Source organism: Cricetulus griseus, unplaced genomic scaffold (assembly GCF_003668045.3).
Source record: "Cricetulus griseus strain 17A/GY unplaced genomic scaffold, alternate assembly CriGri-PICRH-1.0 unplaced_scaffold_1, whole genome shotgun sequence".
Classification (NCBI taxonomy): domain Eukaryota; kingdom Metazoa; phylum Chordata; class Mammalia; order Rodentia; family Cricetidae; genus Cricetulus; species Cricetulus griseus.
Window position 1 is genome coordinate 5,688,640 of NW_023276808.1, and position 15,407 is coordinate 5,704,046.

Consider the following 15,407-nt stretch of genomic DNA (forward strand, 5'->3'; position numbering starts at 1 on the left):
GATTGTTTTATTGTTTCAGCATTGAATATGCTGTTTTTAAGAGAAAAATAGGGAGATGATTCCTGCCTGATACTATTTGGAACAGTGATGTAGACATAAGATAAGTAATTCATCGTTGGGTCATAACAGTTTTAGATAGAAGGTAAGTGATATGCCCAGCTAACAAATATAAGTAAGCCATATATTAAGTTTTTCCATCTGAAAGACTACCCAAAGCCTCAAGTACTGCCTCTCCAGCAAGATGTTCAGAGAAGCCATAAATATTGCTACAGTAGATAGAATCTTATCTGGAGGAATCAGTCTTTTCCAAAATGAAATTCACTTGGAATTTAGAATTTCATGGTGTCTACTCTTTCACTAGATATTACTCAATGGGGGTGACATAAATATCACATAGAACAACCTTATTCCTGTGAATCAGGCAGGTACCAGTGATTGCTGGGAGTGGACTGAGAAGCATTACAGTCCCAGAAGGGACTGCGGGTACTGTCACTGACAACAGCATGAGTTGCCAAAAACTAAAGAGTGGTAGAAGTGAATGGGGCTGACCCATCACAGCTGAGTGGACAAAAAAAATACACTATATGTCTGCTTGTCCTCAGTTACAACCGAAGAATCCTGTGTGGCATTTGATATTCAAGCATCAAAACTTAAGGTATCTCCCTAAAATTTCTTCCATTCTCCACAGCTCTGGAAATATAATATGGACTAATCCATAGCGTGACTTCAATACAGTTTCTTGCCACAATCTGTATGTCATCTCTAGTCACTGTAGTTGTCTCGACCTGTGGAATGGCACTCTACAGCAAGATATCCGGGGAAGGGGAGGGAATGGGGAAAAGTGACAAGAGAGAATGACCACAGACAGGATTCTGATTAAGTGGCAAATTTTAATTTTTCCAGGCTAGCCTATATAGTCACTAGTATGAGGTAAAGGGGGAGGGGGAGAAGAGCCCAAGATAAAGGTGTTCATTTAAGCAGGATGTTAGAAAACTACAGAAAGAAGATGTTGGCAGGGTCAAAAGTTCATGAGTGGTGGGGAGAAGGAGGGTTACCTAGGTAAATGGTGAGGTGCAGGAGGGTTTCTTAGGTAAGTGGACCTGTGTTTGGACAATAGATTGACGTCTCTTTCATGTTGTTCCTTCTGGGTGATCATGCTTCGGGGAGTCATTTATAATCAAAAGACAGTTCTATAGCCTTGTGGTGTGCCAAGTTTAGGCCTAAAGGTTAATGACAACCTGTATGGCTCCCATCAAGTCACCACCATTCAGAGTTCCAAACTGAATGTTTGCAGGTTTCAGGGAAGCAGGATATGAGCCCATTCAGACGAGTCAGACTACGAGCCTGAAAGTTCCTAATTTGTCCTTACAGTAGGTATAAAATCAAGCAGGGGTACATCTCACATGTGGAATTGTGATCTCCCAATGATGCCTATTATCATATGGGAGATAAACTCACTCTTGTGGTTTTGGTTAGCCAACCATCTTTTAAAGACATTTATTGTCAGCTTACATCCTGATCATTTCTTTTGTACTTTTCCCTCATATTTTTGAGATTTGGCCTTGGAAATTTCCATAATCACCAAGTATAAGTTAATTTCTGATGCAGTCAAATACTGTGCTGTGAAAAAGATTCACCACACGGGTTACTTTCCTATGGTATCTATCCATTGTGTGCCTTTTTATGTATTTGAAGATTACTGTGGTGAGAAAAGACTTTACCACACTGATTACATTCATACGGTTTCTCTCCAGTATGTGTCCTTTTATGACTTTGAAGAGCACTGTGCTGTGAAAAGGCTTTACCACACTGATTACATTCATAGGGTTTCTCTCCAGTATGTGTCCTTTTATGCTGTTGAAGAGTACTGTGATGAGAAAAGGCTTTCCCACACTGATTACATTCATAGGGTTTCTCTCCAGTATGTGTCCTTTTATGCCTTTGAAGATGACTGTGCCGAGAAAAGACTTTACCACACTGATTACATTCATACGGTTTCTCTCCAGTATGTGTCCTTTTATGACTTTGAAGAGCACTGTGCTGAGAAAAGGCTTTACCACACTGATTACATTCATAGGGTTTCTCTCCAGTGTGTGTCCTTTTATGTCTCTGAAGATGACTGTGGCAAGAAAAGGCTTTCCCACACTGATTACATTCATAGGGTTTCTCTCCAGTATGTGTCCTTTTATGCTTTTGAAGAGTACTGTGATGAGAAAAGGCTTTCCCACACTGATTACATTCATAGGGTTTCTCTCCAGTATGTGTCCTTTTATGCTGTTGAAGAGTACTGTGATGAGAAAAGGCTTTCCCACACTGATTACATTCATAGGGTTTCTCTCCAGTATGTCTCCTCTTATGCAGTTGAAGAGTTTGGTGATGAGAAAAGGCTTTACCACACTGATTACATTCATAGGGTTTCTCTCCAGTATGTGACCTCTTATGCATTTGAAGACTACTGTGCCGAGTAAAGGCTTTCCCACACTGATTACATTCATAGGGTTTCTCTCCAGTATGTGTCTTCTTATGCATTAGAAGACTACTGTGATGAGAAAAGGCTTTCCCACACTGATTACATTCATAGGGTTTCTCTCCAGTATGTGTCCTTTTATGCCTTTGAAGATGACTGGGCCGAGAAAAGGCTTTACCACACTGATTACATTCATAAGGTTTCTCTCCAGTATGTGTCCTTTCATGCATTTGAAGATGACTGTGCTGAGTAAAGGCTTTACCACACTGATTGCATTCATAACGTTTCTCTCCAGTATGTGTCCTTTTATGCCTATGAAGAGTACTGTGATGAGAAAAGGCTTTATCATATTGATTACATTCATAGGTTTTCTCCCTTCTATGTTTTCTTTGATGAATAAGAAGATAATTGTGATATGCAAAGGCTTTACCACATTGGTTACATTCATATTTCTTTCCAGTGTGTTTTCTTTCATGACTTTGGAGATAACTGTTATTTTCAAAGGCTTTATCACATTGTGTGTATACAGAACAATTCTCTCCAGTTTGTCTTCTTTCATGCCTGCCAGGAAAAGTGTCATATGTAAATGCTTTACCATATTCTATGCAATGTCAAATCTTGTTACCTGTATAAATTAATATTACAATTTATTTCAGTTGCAAAGACGAGTCAGATATTATAGTTTTATCACTGTGCTTACATTCTTCTATTCCCCTTCTTTAAGGGTTGCATGTATCTTTGAAAATAGCTGTGAATATATAAGGCTTTATTACATGGTTCTCATTTTCAGAACCTTTTTCTACAGATGATTTTTCATTTAATGAGGAGAACTTGAAAAATTCAGAAGTTTATCATCCTTTTTGTATTTTGAATTTTTCGTTCTCTGTGAGAAGTATTTACACAGTCATAGAGTCATAGGGCTTTTCTACAGAGTGAGCTTGGTGTATTATCAATGAAGATGGAAAACAAATTCCTGGTACACTTGAATCAAATTCAGCAAGTATGCTCAAAATGGGAACTACTACACGACTTTTAAATATCCTGCAAGAGAGGTATATCATGTTCTACATATCTCTGCTGAAATGGCTTGTATCCTGACTAGTACATGATATTCTTAATAATGTAAAGATTACAAAAAGAGGCTTCCTCAGTTAATTCATTTTGACTTTCTGTTCCTTATAGATATATGTTATTGTGATTATACATTCCCTACAATAACTGTCCCTTGACTCTTGACAATAATTTCTCCTGTCACAGCAAGTACATGAGTAAAACCAACTTTTTTATGGAGTATTTGCTTAATGGAAGTTTTGGAGACATCACTATCAATTCAATCTTTTCTATATCTTTAGTAATATAGGTAGTATGAAATAAGTGCATTTACGGTACTACAGCACAGCTTTCGTGGTGTAATGATTTAAGTGGCAGTTTCTCCCAATGCATTATTTCCTTGTCTTCATTCTTAAAATATTGCCTTGCAAATGCAGTTAAACTACCTGAAATTGAATTCTATGTTCTTGTGAGAATTTAATGATCATCAATGCAAATTAAGCTGTGCTTAAATACACTGCTGTTTCTGTTTCAAACTTCAGAACACATTTCATTTTCTTCAGAGACACATTTCTGTGAGCTTGTAAATGAAAATTACCTGTCATGTCTTTTTGAACTTGCACAATGTTCTTCAATAATATTGTCTTCCCAAGAGTATCCTAAAATATAGGGCAAGAAAATGTATACAGTATTATTGAAAAATAATATAGGCAAATGTGCAAAAAATATGTTATTGTCATCAGTGAGCTTTACAACTTTGATTTATTTATTACATTCTTTTTCTTTCTCAATCAAATTAAAGAAGAGCACCAATAACTAAGGAACAGCTGTACTATTATTTTAAAATGGGAAGGAAAATATACTCTTACCTATATCATTGAGGTTCTCATAGGTCTCCAGCATCACATCTTTGTAGAGATTCTTCTGAGAAGTATCCAGCATATTCCACTCTTCCCAAGTGAAGTCAATATGCACATCTTTATACTTCATGGCATTCTAAAATATCACATACATGTATGCAACTTAAAGCAAAATACTGACCATATTGTAAATGTGTGTTTCTGTAGAACCTTATTTTAAAATGTGTTACTTTTATGCTATAGAAAATTTGCTTAATGAAGTAACTATGTGTTAATTTTTTTCTGATGTATTAGTTTAATTTTATGAAGCTGTTCTTCTTTGCCTGGATACAACAGCTGATATTCTGATGAAGAGGTTTTTATCCAATAGTGAGTCAGGAGAAAGGATAGGCTGTGGTATCAGGAACAAAGTATACACAGAAGGATAAATCTGGAAGCAAGGAGGAAGGCTCAAGAAAAAGAAGAGTACAGGGCCAGCTACCCAGCCACACAACATGTCATGAAGTAGGAAGGAAAGTAAGATATACATAAATGGAGAAAGGTAAAAGTCAAGAGGTGAAAGGTAGATTGGATCATTTAACTAGAGAAATTGGTCTAAAAATGAGCCAAGTAAATGACATGCATTATATAACATGCAACTGTGCATCAATTTGGGACCTGGGAGGTTCCCTCCCCAAAAGGCATAAAACTAAAGAGCTAAAGGAGTAAAACATTTAAGTAAATTTTACCCAACATGCTATATTTTAATGTAAGGCCTGAGAATGCTGAAAAATATTTCCTTAATGAATTTCTCCCTACTGTTTACCTTTGAACAGCCAGTACACTAAGTAGCAAGGATAACCTCAGTCAAAATGATTGCCAGAGGACAATCATGTGAATGCTAGAGCTCTAGAAAGGTTGTGTGTTGTTCTTCTCCATTTGTATATGACTATACTGTGAGTTTTAGACTTTGCTCCCATGAAATCCTAAGAGAGCATTGACATCTGGGAGAGCATGATTAAGATCCATGTGTGGCTTAGCAATCTAAAGTTTGCTTTGGCAGTAAGTTAAATAGCTCCAGATAAATGGCATTGACAGAGGGATTGTTGAAATAAAGGAGTCTATATAATTTAAGAATGCCTTAACTTTAAAACAGTAAAATATATTTGTCAAATGAGAATCAACACTGCTTTGGAGGAGCAATTCTGCTTTTGTTTCCACAGAAAACAAGATGCTATAGATTTGCTCCCGGCTGACATAGATATTGTTATAGCAAGTGAGACCATTTGAAGTTGACAGGCCAGGTATGTCAACTAAAGTTACTGTTGCTCATCACAGGAATTAAACTTAATCTCAAATTTTCTCAGTGACCCCTTAAGGATGCCTTCAGCAGGAAACATCTGGAGAACATGACTCCCACATTCCCAAAGTTTGGTGGGTGGGAGTCTTTTGATTATTTGATGGGTCATGGATAACTTATATTTAGGAAAATATATGAATCATAAAATAAAAAGGTAGATTATTGAATCTAATGTAACTTAAAAACAATTAGTAATTTCAAATTTTTTGTATATTAATAGAAATTTATGTTAATTTCTCTTACAACACACTGTAGATATGTTTGTACTGTTGCTTAAAAAATATTTGTGTAGTGATACAAATTTTTGTATATTGATACAAATTTAAGTTTCGCTGTTAAAATGTATTTATGTTTCCACTCATAGTTTTTGAGTGCAAAAATCAATGGCTAATTTTATTTTAGCTTTTCATACATAAAGATAATTGAGGTTATCTCTGAGGAAAATGTCTATTCCAGTCTCTATTGCAGCAAAGTAATGATTTCTAAATTTCCTGTTTTTCAAAAAATAATGACCTTAACAATAATGGCTACAGTGTTACGTATGACCCTAGATACATGAAATTAGGAGTCATGATGTTTTGCTCCTACTACAGTGAAATATTAATGGAGGAGCCCATCCTATTGGATGCTTCTATAATTTTTCACTGGAAATATTTTGTAATATGTGTTTTTCCAATACTCACTGAAAAAAATCTCAACTTCACAGGCTTTTTTGGATTTCTTGTATATGATCTGAACTCGTTCAATGAACTGCTTGTTAACATATTTGTGTATGTTAATTACAGTTCTACTACCCTCTTCAAAGACAGCAGATTTTGCAAGTCAAACAAGAATTTTGAAGAATATGTTTGTTCATTTTTATTGATAACATTGATTATAGAGGGTATATAAATAACATTCATAAAGCTATATGATGGTTTTAAATAATGTTGCATGTTTATATAATTTTCCTGAAGTTAGACACTGCATTAAAAATTACCCACTCAGTTGATGTACATAGAAGGGTTAACTAACTCTTACCCCTTAATTTTATGACTTAAACATTTATTTATCTGTGTGTATGCATGCACATGTGTGTGTGTGTGTGTGTGTGTGTGTGTGTGTGTGTGTGTGTGTGTGTAGATCAGATGACAACCCTCAGGAGTCAATTTGCTTTCACCCCCCAACATAGGTCCTAAAGATCCAAAGTAAGGTAGGAAGACATGGGAGCAACTACCTTCATCCATTCAGCCATTTCACACACTTTTTAATATTAGCTACCTCAAAGGTTAAATTTAACAGGATAGAAGTCACAGATCACACCATTGGTTCTCACATTGTGGGTTGAAACTCTTTGCAAACTTGTATCTCTAAAAAAATTTTCATTAAATTCATAGCACTGCCTAAATTACAGTAATTTAGTAGTAATAGAAATAATTTCATGGTTAGGCATCATCACAACATTAAGGTTTACAACTATTGTTCTAAGAAAATTCCCATCAATTTATCCTTATTTCCATTGTTAAACCAAAACCCCTTCAGTTTGATCCCTCTTTTAGTTATATATACTGATAAATTTTCCAATTTATTCCACCTAGTTGTGACCCCACGTTAGCTTATGTCTTGCATCCACCTGCTATGGCGGATGGCTAGGAAAGACAGCTGGAAGCATCTGCACAGAGATATTATAGGGTAGCATAAGGGAAGTGTCTAGGGGTGTTCACAGGCTCAGGATTGGTGTGGCTCCAGGCTTGGAGGGTTTGCCCTGTGTTAACTGGTCAACTGGTTGTTATGGCCCGTAGGCCCTCCCAGGGTATTTTCTATGCTCTGTGTATCATTGCTGTGCATTTGTCCATGAAGCACACCCAGAGCTGTTAAGTATAGTACCACCAGCTATATTCTGATTGGTTCCTTGCCATGAGGCAGGAGCCTAACCTTCTAGTGACCAAGGCGAGGTCAGACAAGTGCGTGTTCAGCTGTTATGGATGCCGAAATGGGGAACTGGTCCCTTCACCTTCAATGCTCAGCCTGAATCTAGTGGCCAGAAGGGCCGTACAGCTTATGACTCCCAAGTCACCTAGGGGTCTGATTTGCTAATAAGTCCTGATTGACTAAAGCACCTTGAATAGGGTGTCAGTGTGCTTAAAGAAAAAGAACAATGGTTCCTGATCCTGACTTCCACCCCAGAAGATAACAGTCTTCAACAATCCCATAACATAAACTCATAATGACCTGAACCTATTCTGCTTCGGACCATCCTGCTACTGTATTTCTTCAAAACAGAAAGAATCCATTGTCTAGAGCTCTCCAAAAATGAGAGTGATTTCTTGCTATGATTATGCAAACTCTCATGTCCTCTTGTGGTTTGAGCAAACCTAGAACCACTGATGCACACATATAAAATAAAGTAGAATAATTTGAGGTCCACGTCCTGCCACATGTATCATGGCACAACATGTGGAATCTGCACTATCCACCCATCCAACCCCATGCACACCTGCAGATCATAAATTCCTTTTCTTCCCTGGAACTCAACGTTCCTTAATAACGAAATTGGAGTGGAAGGTAGCACAAAGGTAACAGCACTCTGACCATATATTAATGAAGGATGAAAATCATCAACTCAGAATCTATATGACATATATTTTCTGCCACCTATAATTTCTCCATGTGTGGTGGTATTTTTTATACTTTAATAAATGAAGCTTGACAGGTGGGGGTCTCGCAATACTTTAATCCAAAGAATGGAGAGGTAGAGACAGGGGCATCACCATGAATTTTAATGAGTTACAGATCAGGCTCCAAAGCTACAAAGAGAAACCCTGTCTCAAAAAAATCAAACAAAAACCCCACAGAAAACAAAACCAAATAAAACAGAAAAAAAGCTTACCCAAACCCAAGAATGTGGAGTTAGGAAGTAGTTAGCTATAGAGGCCAGGTAATGGTGGAGCACAACTTTAATCCCAGCCCTTGGGAGTCAGAAGCAGGTGGGTCTCTGTGATTTCCAGGCCTCTCTGAGCTACACCAGATTTATCCACTCTAAAAGTCCAACAGAGCCAGGTGGTCGTGGCTCAAACATTTATTCCCTTTATTGGGACTTGGAGATAGGAGTAACTTGACTGGGTGGAGATAGAAAGATAAGGCTGGAGGCGACAGAAGCTCATTGTATTCAGACTGCAAATTTCTAGGTACAGGAAAGTCCCATTGGTCTCAGGATTCAGAAGAGGTAAGAATGAAGGCTGGATGCTCTCCTCCTCTGAACTTTCACCATTAACCCCTCTGTCTGACTCCAGGTTTTCATAATTAAGACCAATTAGAATTAGCACTACAGTCTCCAGTGTACTGTAATGTGACATAGTGCAACTGTGGTGTAGAATAGTAGAATGGATGGTAATAGAATTGAGGGAATTAGGATTTACCAATTTACCAAGTTTATTGATATATTTTGCATATGTTTCTGCATGTGATAGAAACTTTTCTACATGTATACATGATATGGAATATAAATAACAATGAGCCGCTTGAGTGTTGGTATCTGAATTCTGGTCATCACCCAAATGATGATGAGCTGACGAACCTGGCAACATCCACAATATGTTGTATCTGATAAGCCAAACCTCTTGCACAGATTAGCAGCAAGAAGAACAACAAAACCTAAATAAATAAAGAAGTAACTAATTGATCCTTGGAAAATGATTCATCTTAGTTTAGATGTTGTATATGATTAATTTACAGTATAAAATGGATAAAGTCCAATGACAGTGAACAGCAATATATAACAAAATACTGATTACAAAGCTACATTCACAAAAACATAAAAAAACCTTCAAAAAGGTACATTCCCAAGGAAATACTCAGAATGTTCAATGGGATTATAAAAACACAGTAGACAGATTGATATAATATGATTTCTATACTTAACACAAAGCTATAACATTCAAAATGTGTACAATATTTGTAAAAATTAAAGAGGATAGAGAGAAGAAGACAAGAACAGAGGCCAGGAAATATAGTCAAACATCTACTAATAAAAACAAAAAATGTAGCATAACCAGGAAAAGTGTGATTATTGACAGTGTTATCCAACTACTTATGAATCTTTGTGTACAGAGATTAAATAAACACAGACTTCAAAACTCCAGTTAAATGAACTCAAATGACCATTAATATGTCATTTCTGTCTCTTTAGCTACCAAAGTCAGAAGTCCCATGCACTCTTCAAATGTGATTTCTTGCTTTGACTCTGCATCCTTTGTGCCTCTTAAAGTTTAAGGTAAACACAGCCCCACTGACCCAATCACAAAACATGGAAGAATAATCTAAAATCTGCTTTCTGCCACATGGATTATGGTCAATGATGTGGATGCTGCCCTAACACCTTGAACAACACCATGCCTAACTGAGAAATCTCTGCAGACCAGAAACAACTTTTGTCCCCTGGAACTAAACAGCACTGAATCACACTATTTTGTTTGGTGGTAGTAGAAAGTTAAAAACATTCTAAACATGTATTGCTGAAAGCCAATCCATATCACCATTTTTCTACCATTTTCTAAATTATTTGCAATATTTATAAGACAAACATGAAACTGGGGAACATTATTCAGAAATTCTAGAAACCAGACTATCAGTTTTCCCATCTGTATACCCACTGCACACCAAAATCAGTGTCTGTGCAAGCACACTGGACTGTAATATTAGAACCATCATATCCTCGAAGGCCAGGCCTGTAAAGTCCCCACTATCCAAGAAATACATATACAGGGAGATTCAAAGGATAAGGACAATTCCCCAGGTTACTACATTGACCAAGAGAACCATAGTCTGCCTCATAGTCAAGAGAAATTCCAGGAGAAATACCAGCTCAGGAGAACTTCTCTGGACACCCTACCATCACCATGGTGTAGATTGTGTTCTTCCTTACAACTCCCTAGAGCAGAAGAAGAGGAGAATACTGGAAAAGAACTACAAGCTCCCTGAAACCAGTATTCCTGATGGGAAAGACTTACCAGAGTCCCTCCTTGGCTAGAACCACCCAGTTTGGCCTAGAACATTAGCAGCCTCCCTACCAGGTAATTAGAAATCAAATGAAGCAGATACCACAGTCCCCTTGCTCTGCCCTTCCCACCCAGTGGAAAGAGGCCTAGTCAAGAAAAGAAATGGCATTTACAGCATGAACAAAAATTGACTCCAAATGGATCTTACAGATACATGTTAAATGTTAAGTGCAGAATTTATAGAAGACTCTAGAACAATTGGGCCTCTCCAAATTTGGCAAGATGATTTCTAAAAGCACTTAGTGCTGACTACACAGATGTTTCTACACAAAGATCCCTGATTTAAAACTTTCCATAGATGCAGAGTGAAGTATTCAACAGCCATCACCATAATGAGAGGAGTTGCTAGGACCACATGGGATCTCACAGAACACTGAATTTGGCAGCAGGTTCCCACCCAGCATCCAGGAGTGTCTGCCACATGGCCTCCCATGCCTCCCCATTCCATAGTCCCCATCTTGGGTTAGCATCCCTTTGCTCACCACGATGTGGCATCTGTGGTCTTCTCTACTCCCATCACAAGCCCTAAAAATAGCACTCATAGGACGACAATCAATCCACTGGCAACTTATAACACGAAATCTAATTCTAAAGCTATATACAAATTGTAAACAAAGAGAATTCACAAAAGGATTGCAAAAAATAGTACACATGTTGTCACAATGAGACGTCTATTCTTACATAAATCTATAGTAATTGACAAGGTGTACAATATTTGGGAAAGAATAAACGGGATGGAGATAAGAATCCAAGAACAAAAGCAGGACAATATAATCAACTTCTCATCAAAGGAAACACAGCCAGGTAAACTGGGATCTTGACCAATGTTACCCAGTTACCTATGTTTCTTTTTGTTTTGAAATTAAATAAACAGACTTCACAACTCCCCCAAAAGATGCCCCATGGCCTAGAGCTCTCTCCACAAATAGGTGTAATCTTTTGCAATGTTTCTGCAAATTCTCATGACCCAATGTGGATTGAGGCAAACCCGGACACATTGATGCCCACACAGAAAAAATATGTAGAATAATTGAACATCTGCTTCCTGCCACATATATGAAGACCCAAGATGTTTATTCTGCCCAATCTACACACCCAACACCACGGACACCTGAAAAATTTCCGCAGATCAGAAATTTATTTTTCCCCTGGAAATCAACTTTCCTGAATCATGTCATTTTAGCTGGTGGAGTCACGAATTTAAAAGAACTCTGATCATGTATTAATGAAGGATGCTCCCCATCTCTTTAGTAGGATCAGTGGCATCAATTTTGTGGAGACTTTAAATGTTTTCTACAAGTGTGGTTGTATTATGTTATGCATTAACAAATGAAACTTGACATTTGGTGGTGGCACATGCCTTTAATCCCATTGCTTGGGAGACAGAGGCAGGTGCATCTCTGTGACTTCAAGCAAGTTCCAGATCAGGCTCCAAAGCCACACAGAAAAACCCTGTCTAAATAAAACAAACAAGCAAACAAAAAACAAAACAAACAAACAAACAAAAACACCTCGACTAAAGAACAGAGTGTGCAGCCAGGCAGTAGTTAGCCATAGATGCCAGGTCATGGTGGAGCACAACTTTTAAACCCAGCACTTGGGAGGCAGAGGCAAGTGGATCTCTGTGATTTCTAGGCAACCCTTGGCTACACTAGATTTATCCAGTCTAAAAAAGTAGTAGGGCCAGATGGTGGTCGCTTAAACCAATATCCTGTACTCTTTCATCGCTGTCACAATGACAACACCTACAGCAAGATTTCCATCCCCCAAATGGGGTGAGAAGCACTGTTCAACCATACACCCTCAGATCAGAAATTCGGAGAGCAAATAGAAGCCAAGGAAAAAACACACTTCCAACAAAAAAAGAAATGAGAAATCAATGCCTAGACCTGAAGTGACTTCAAAGCAAGATAACTGGGTGCCAGCATAAAAATATAACCAACAGCTACCAGAGCAATAGGTCACTGCCAGATTCCAGGTATTGTAATACAGTTAGTCATGAATATTCTAAGATATTTGAAGAACAATTAAGACCTTATTTATAAAGAAGATAGAAGTCCTAAAAGTTGAAATGAATTAGTCCCTTAACGTATTCTGAGAAAGGATGAATGAAAGTAAAGAACTATGGTAATTTACTGATTTTGTTGTTACCCTTAGGCCAGTGTCTATCTTTTGGGGGTGCTTAGGAGAGAAACTCAGATTAGGCACTGAAGGAAAAACATGATGAACCATTGTTTCTTTATTTTCTCCTTTGCTTTGTCATTATGTTTATTGAGCTAGGTTTCTTAACCATCCCAGGCCCATTTGCCCAGAGATATTGTCAACTCAGTGGAAGTATTCATCCCACATAAACCCTCATTCAACACAATACTTTTGAGGCATAAATCAGATATTCTCATCTAAGAACACACTCAGTCGATGTTTGCTCAGATGACCATAGAATTGGTCATGTTTATACCTGAGGCTAATTAGGAGACAGAGACAGTAATATATGAGAAGGTTTCAAAATCAAAGCCAATGTATTGATCAGATGAATCACTTAAGTGTCAATACACAAACATAAAGCTAGTAACAACGGGAAAACACAAATATGCCAGTATGCCAGAAAATTGGAACAGGCACACATCTATTATAAAGAAGAAAATAACTAAAACTGTCTCTCCACAGCAACTTCCCCCAAAAAACAAAAACTTCAGGAACTGATAATATACTTTATGAAGACAAATTTGCGAATGTCCAACATTTTTAGGAAAAGGAATATAACTAGGTTACTGATATACAGTATAGAAAATCACTACACAGACTCACATAAAATGAGGTCTATACTTATCACAAGAAGACAACAATAAAAAAATACAAAATATTTTTGAAAGGAGTGTTTGGTGAGAAAATGCTAAGAAATAAAGCAGGAAATATCTTGGCAACTTTTCATCAAAAGACCAAAGAAAACATAGGAAAGGAAAAGGGTCATCATGAACAGTGTTACCCAGGTCTCTGTATTTCTAAGGGTATAAAATTAAATAAACACAGACTTCACAACTTTCACAAATTACCTGAATAAGACACTTGAACTGTTGTTTCTGACCCTTGAGAAACTGATATTTCTTCCACAAACAGAAGCACCATGCTGTAGAGGTATTTCCAAAAATGGAGGTGATTTCTTGCTATGGATCAAAATCTCCTTATAATTCCTTTTCTTTCAGTTAAAAACAACCCCACTGATACTCAATCATAAAACAGGTTAGAAAAATATTTTAAAAGACAGGTAGACCAATGGAATTGAATTGAAAACCATGATATGGAACCACATACCTATGAAAACCTGATGCTGGACAATGAAGACATAATTATACAATGTAAAAGAGAAAGCATCTTCAGTAAATAGTGTTGGCATAACTGGGTGCTGGCATGTAAAAGACTGCAGACAGATGCATATCCATCACCATGCACAAAATTTAGGTGCAAATGGATCAAATACCTCAACATAAATCCACCCACACTGAAACTCTTACAAAAGAAAGTAGGAGGTACCCTGGAAGGATTTGTACAGTAGACAGCTTCCTGAACATAACACCAGTAGCACAGACACAGAGATCCACAATTAATAAATGGGACCTGCTGAAACTGAGATGCTTCTGTAAGTCAAAAGACATAGTCAAAAAAATGGCAGCACAAAAAATGGAAAAAGATATTTATCAACCTCATATTTGACAGAGGGCTGAATTCCAAAATGTACAAAGAACTCAAGAAACTAATCACAAAACAGCAAAAATACAATTAAAAAATGGGATGCAGAATTAAATAGAGACTTCACAATAGAGGAATCTAAAATGGCTGAAAGACAGTAAAGAAAGTGCTCAATAGTTGGTGGTGAACGCCTTTAATCCCAGCAATCTGGAGGCAAAGGCAGGAGGATCTCTTTGAGATCAAAGCCAGCCTGGTCTACAAGTGAATGTCAGGATAGGCTCCAAAGCTACATAGAGAAACCCTGTCTCGAAAAACAACAAAAAAAGTCCTCAATATGCTTTGCAATCAGAGAAATGCAAATCAAAACAATTATGAGGTAGCATATTGTTCTTATCAGAATGGCTAATATAAAAACACCAATGACTGTTTATGGTGGAGTGGTTTGGGAAAAGAGCATTTCTCCACTGCTACTGGAAATGCAAAGTCTTACAAACACTTTGAAAATACGTACAGAAGTTACTCAGGAAAATCGGAATCAATCTACCACAAGATACAACAATTCCACTCATAGGTATATAGACAAAAGATGCACATTCATACAACAAGGACATCTGTTAAACTATGTTCATAGGAGGATTATTTGTAATAGCTGGAACCTGGATTCAACCTAGATGGCCCTCAACTAAAGAATGGATAGAGAAACTGTGGTACAATTACATAATGGAGTACTACTCAGCAGAAAAAAAAATAATGGAATCTTAAAAGTCAGGGGCAAATGGATGGAAGGTAGCCCAGTCACAAAAAGAAAAACATGGTATGCTCTCTTATATATGAGTTTTAGACAGGGAAATAATGACTAACATTCTACAGTCCACACCACCAGAGAAGCTAGGAAACAAGGAGAATCCTAAGAGAGATAAACGTGGCCTCACAGAGAAGGTGAAAGGGACAAGATCTCCTGCACTAAT

The 15,407-nt window shown here is 37.3% G+C and overlaps 1 pseudogene; it reads right to left on the minus strand.

Moving 5' to 3' along the window:
• Window positions 1-241: 241 nt before the first annotated feature.
• On the minus strand, window positions 242-4,952 carry LOC113838690 (annotated as a pseudogene).
• Window positions 4,953-15,407: the final 10,455 nt, after the last annotated feature.